The sequence below is a fragment of the Patella vulgata genome, chromosome 2 (assembly GCF_932274485.2).
Source record: "Patella vulgata chromosome 2, xgPatVulg1.2, whole genome shotgun sequence".
Lineage (NCBI taxonomy): Eukaryota > Metazoa > Mollusca > Gastropoda > Patellidae > Patella > Patella vulgata.
The window spans coordinates 60,293,759-60,300,009 of record NC_065880.2 but is presented as its reverse complement, the minus strand read 5'-3'; the positions used below and the strand labels follow the sequence as shown (position 1 = coordinate 60,300,009).

General features: G+C 38.2%; 1 long non-coding RNA gene across 1 annotated transcript; it reads right to left on the bottom strand.

Annotated features, from left to right (window-relative positions):
• Positions 1 to 2,879: 2,879 nt before the first annotated feature.
• LOC126811295 (uncharacterized) lies at positions 2,880 to 5,059 on the bottom strand. The gene is made up of 3 exons (XR_007675529.2): positions 4,406 to 5,059; positions 3,772 to 3,922; positions 2,880 to 3,452 (listed from the first exon to the last, which is right to left on the bottom strand). It is a non-coding gene; the product is annotated as an uncharacterized LOC126811295 (long non-coding RNA).
• Positions 5,060 to 6,251: the final 1,192 nt, after the last annotated feature.

The window sequence follows — 6,251 nt, the reverse complement described above, 5'->3', positions numbered from 1 at the left end:
AGTAAAATAGGTCAAATAGTTACAAAGTTAGAGTAATGTAGGTCAAATGAATTTGTTCGTAAAATTCGGTGATTTCGGATTCGAAAAACGATTTGGAAATATATTTAATCAACATTCGCACCCCATTTTTTGAGGGGTAGGTCAAAGTTTCAGATTGATCCTATGGTTAGATTCTGAGAAATCCGATTTGTAGAAATGACACAAAAAAAAAATAATAATAGGAAAAATGAGCAGAGCTACATCAAACCTAATTTTGAGTCCCTCAGTGATAAATAACTTGATTCAAAATCGTATTATAGCCCCAACGACGATTTGATGAATGGAGACCGTAACGTTACGACAAAGTCTAACACTGTAAGTACCAAATAGTCATACGAGATATGTGCATCTCATCAAATTCAGCTTATACCATACCCACAATAATGTTACGGAGTCAGTGAGTTCAAGTTAGACAATACGCTGACCTTCCACTGACCATGCTTATAATATAAAATCTGTCAATGACAGCTGATTCATTGTTTAGTTTTTTATATGATATATTTAATATCAATAATATATGTATATGCATGCTTTATTTTACTTTACACGACCTCTAAAAATGCCCCAAATCGTAAAAATACGACTTTTTGGATTTCGATCTCCTTTTTTCGGCTACCCCGGACATTTTCAAAAAATGATACAATGATTTCACACAACAGGCCAGCTATTAGCCTCTCGATTGACAAGAGTTTCATCGCCCTCCATTCATTATAACCAATGTCATCGTGCCCTAAAGAATCAACAAATCAGCTTGCTTATCTCTGCTTACCCTAGGCAAAAAATGCTCATCTTTGAACTCAATCATGACATTGACCTAGTGAACGCCTACACCAAGTTTGAACATTCTAGCTTAATTAGAAGGAGAGTTCTTGTGTTCCAAAGTCCCGGCCCTTCAAATTGCTTCTATTTTTCATTTTCAATTCAAAATGGTGACCATCACGTGACCGAAATCAAAATTCTGATCCGATAGATTTTTAGGCATTCCTTCCAGGATTCCGAAAATATGACGCCCGAGTCTGTAAGTAAAATAGCAAAAAAGCCTTTTTGATTTTTCACGTTTAAAGATGGTGGCACTTCCGGTTCGATCGACAAACTCCATATTTTGTGTACGAATCAGTAATTACTTGTCTAGTATCGAATTTTTTTTTTAGGTCATTCTGACCTATATTTCGACGATTTTTTTGAAAACTTTGATCCTTAATTTCACCAAGGGGAGATAATTTAGAAAATTTCCAAGGACATCATTGAAGTCGCATTGGCAAGATCTACTAACATTCTAAATTTCACGAAAATCGCACAACTATTAAAGAAGTTGTCAAATTGGTAATAACTTCCGGTTCGAAATGACAGCGACGAATTTTCGAAATGCCAAAATCCGAAATTGCAGATTTGAACTAAATGTTTCAAGATACTCAAAGAAAAAAGAATTAGTAAAATAGGTCAAATAGTCACAAAGTTACAGCATTGTAGGTCAAATGCATTCCTTCGTAAAATTCGGTGATTTCGGATTCGTAAAACGTTTTGAAAATATATTTAATCAACAGCCACCACCCATTTTTGGGGGGATAGGTAAAAGTTTCAGAACGATCCTATGGTTAGATTCTGAGAAATCCGATTTGTGGACAAAACACACAAAAAAAATAACAATAACTAGATCTGCTAAGCAGATATTAAAGCTTTCATATTCACAGTCACATGTCATAGAAATAATATGAACAGAAAAAAAAAAATCATTATAATGAGTAAAAATTTGGTGAAGTTAATTCGATTTTTCACTGGTAAATAATTAAATAGATAAGTGGCATAACTTGACCCGCATCCCATCAGCTATCCTGAAAAATGCTGGAAAAATTAAACAAGTAAATTGTGTTTAGTACTGGGTTAATTAAGACAGGCATATGCCTTTGCTATACAGGATGACATGAGGGAAATTTAGCTTGGGAGGTGTAGGCCTGCAGCCAAAATTTCTAGCTAGCTTAAAAACACAACTCCGCTACACGGTCTTCCATAAAAGAAAAACTATACATTTTTGGAAAGCTTATGATGCCAGGAAGACAAAATCTGGGAGTTCCAAGCAAAATGTTTGCAATTTATTGATTTAGGGCCAGATGAAATTCGTCAAAATTGTCAAATAAATGCTATTTGTGTACTAACAATTCTGAAGTTGACATAAAATTAAATAGTTGGTAAAACACCTCATGCCTTCATCCTTGGCAATGAACAGTTTATTGGACAGATTTTGATGTAAATAAAAATGCTCAAAACACAAATGTCATGGGTGAATAAAGAATTGTGGAAATCCATTAACGGTAAAAAAGAATTATCTCCCTTTCTGTCAAATGCCTGTAATTGATAGACTATCAGGTCTTGTATGAATCATAAGACCAGGTGTGGGCAAACAAGCCCAATAATTATTTTGTTTGTTGGATCTCAAGGGCCTGTTAGGGTTGGTTGTTGGATGTTTGCTCAGAAATTATCGCTTGTATGGAACATGCTAGAGTCGATTTGTAGCATATTCTAGCCAGGGGATATGTTTGACAGTAGTTGAGTGATATGCTTTTGAAATAATGGAGATCAGTAGCACTTTATAAGCATTGAACCACATGATTTTTTTCCACTAAGATAAACATTCTAAACCCACATACATGTTCCCTTTCAATTAGCCACTACAGTATTTTTACAACTGTACATGTAGCTGTGAACTACTATTTCGGATATGATTAATGGTCAAATTACAAACATACATGTAGATATAAGTTAAAAAAAATAATTGTGTATCTGGGCTGGAATGAAGGGAAAGGTTAGAAAACAGGATGAACAGTTGTGAAATTATTTATTAAAGTGAAACAATCATTGAAAATCAAAATTAAACAGTTACTCTGCACATCAAATGTCATCAAAGTTAATCTTCATTATCATCATCACTGTCACTAAATGTATTAACATCAAATTCGGTCTCTTTAACAGTTTTTTTTTCATTTTCACATTGACTACACATGCACAGGTCTGTACAAGAAAGGGGGGTTGGGATGGCCTAGAGTGCCGCGCTTCGACCTCTAGCTGGTCGGTCACCTCTGGCTTGTGGCTGTGGCTTTGATCCCAGGTGTGAGCGTATGTGGCATGGAGATAGAGGCGTCTTCTCAACCTCGTGGGTTTCCTCCGGGCACTCCGGTTTCCTCTCACTGCTAAAGACCCATACGCGCAAGCGAATTATTGAAATAAAATTGAAACCGTATGTTAGTCCCAAAATGACCTAGTTTGTGTTGAGTGGACGTTAAACCCCATTTCTCTCTCTCTCTCTCTCTCTCTGTACAAGACAACTTTGCTGGCCATTTATGATTCTTTCTCTTATGACATCTTCACAGAATATATTGTATGTGGTTTAATATTCGACGGAGGGCTAGTCATCTTTGCTGAAAAATATAAATAAACATATACATGTACACAATTAAAACAAAATTCTGGAGCTTGGTTTACTCTCATTAATTTCGTACAACAGAGGAAAAAGACACTTACACAGGGGTTAACATCTTATTTTCATGCAGAAACCAGCTAATGAAGACAGGAAGGCATTAGCAGTACAAGGAGAGATAGAGAGGAGAATTGCGGTTTAACGTCCACTGGACAAAAACATAGTAATTTCAGGACTCACCCATGGTTCAGTTTTATTTGAATAATACCAGTGGCAAGAAGGCGAAGAATACAAATAAAAAAAACATCACAAATATTTACCTTTCTGATAACTGTCTAAGAAATTCAGTACATGTATATTGCCTATAACATTTTTGGTGATATCTGACCTCAATGGCCACACAATCTTGCCCTCTGATATGCCTTAAAATATCTTCATCCTCTTTCAATTCAGCAGCTTTCAACAGTTGGCCTACAAACAAATTTGCAAACAAATTATACCCCATATAGCGTTGAATGTTGTTTGTGCTCAAGGGTGGGGGAGGGAATGTCACTTTGAGGCCTACATGTACATGTACCTGGCTGGTCAACTCTGGCATGCGGTTTAGTTCAGATCCTTTGTGTGAGCGGAAATGGTCTAGAGACAGATCGTCTTAGCAAGGCACCTACAAGTGGGCCAAGAAAATAAAAAACAAGTTAACTTCTCTATGTTTCATCCCTTGTGCAAGCAAATGTGCAACACTTTAACCAATGACTGTGCCAAATCAACAAATGGGGTAAAGGGCTTTACTGGCTAGCTTCATAACAATTTTACAGTGATTGCAGTAGCACTTCTGATTCCATTTACAACAAAAACAACAACACAATAATTAAAAACTGTAGGATGAATATATTTAATATTTATTAGTAATAATTATAAATTTAGTAAGTAACATAATATTAACATTAGGCCTACCTGAGCCTGTTTGGGTCTGAGTCTGTGTTAATACATCCTTCTTCCTATTTTCTCCAACAGTGACAAATCTGTCACGTTTTTTACATATATAATACACACAACAGGCAGCACCGATTTACTCTTTCTTTTTGCTTCAGGAGCGTAATTTGTTTGGAGAGCTAGGTCCCAGATCGTCTACACTCCCGCTATTCCCTGGTTGGATTGTAGCCGGGGATTTTAATTTTTCTTTATCTATACGATTACGGGAAGACCCAATTCGGAATTTGTCTGTAAAAGGCCTGTAGCATGTTGGGTGAAATCCAGTATCTTTTGGCGCGTCGATAAATTCCTTGTTTGATTATATCACCCGAAGTCGCCTGTTCAGCTATCCATTTCGCTCGCCCATCAAGTTTTAGCCATTCATGGGCACATTCACGGAATTTATCCCAGCGAGATTTTGTAAATAATTGTTCTCGTTCCTTTCTAAATCCTTGGTAATGAATAATACAGCGTAAATTTGATGAAATATCAGTCGATTCACGTTCTTTCATGGGCGCAGCCATTACACATGTGTGTTGTTGTTTACAACTTTCAAGGTCGGGTCAGCAGTTCACAATACGAGCTCCTGATTGGCCCATGGTGACCAATCACCAGTTATTTCCCTACGCTTTATAACAGCGCCAGTCAAATAACTTCCGTACGAATAAATTTATATCACCCTTAATGGATTTGAAATAAAGAATTATAAAATGTATTTATAAATATACTATGCTTTATTTGAACCTTATGCCTACTACTATTCTTACCTGACTCTATCCAATTTATTTTAATTATATCTTTCATTCTATTTAAGTTATTTTTTTTTTGCCACCATTCCCCCCCCCCTCCACTGTTCCTTATCTCAGACGTGTTATATTTCTAGTTTCATTCCGTTACGTTACCAGTACATATTGTGAAATCAGTACACGCTTGAGCACGAGCTCTTCTACCAATCTACTCACATACGTCGAATATCTAACATTGTCTCTCTGCTAATTTACTTTTTGTCTCGCATTTTCCATTTCTTAGAACAAATACCACAGTAAACAAATACTGCACAACATTCTATATAGATACATTTTATTTCCCCCCCCCCCCCTCTTCTCTTCAATCTCTACTGTATCTCGTCTTTACAGCTTTCTTATCTTGTCCCATTTGCACGTCCACACAAGCAGTTTTTTTCCCCCAACCCCACCACTACTGGAACATGGATAGGCCCCGCACCAGACGCCCACTCCTTCCCACACCAACTCAACTACCAATGGAATGGCCACAGCTACGAAGCAGATTCCAACCACCACCAGGCTTCCACCAACCACCACCAGGCTTCCACCAACCACCACCAGGCTTCCACCAACCACCACCAGGCTTCAACCGACCACCACCAGGCTTCAACCGACCACCACCAGGATTCCACCAACCACCACCCGGATTCCGCTACCAGCACCAACCAAGTCGACAACCAAACCAACCAAGTCGACAACCAAACCAACCAAGTCGACAACCAAACCAGCGCCAACCAAAACGACAACCAAACCAGCGCCAACCACCCCCAGAAAATGCAGGTGTCGTGAAAGCCTTCTTTCAGGTCCTCCAATGCCTCCACCACTTGACCATTATGGAGAGTCAGGAGAATGGAACACCAACCAGAAGTTTCACTTGGAAGATCCAAGACCTGAATAAGTTCGTGAAGCCGGCCATGAAGACGCCTACCATAGCCACTACCATTGAGACATTGAACTTGAAATGGGCCAAGGACGTCGCCTCATCCCTGTCGACACACTACCGAGCCATGCTAGCGGAGAAACTGGAGTACTTGAAGTCACGT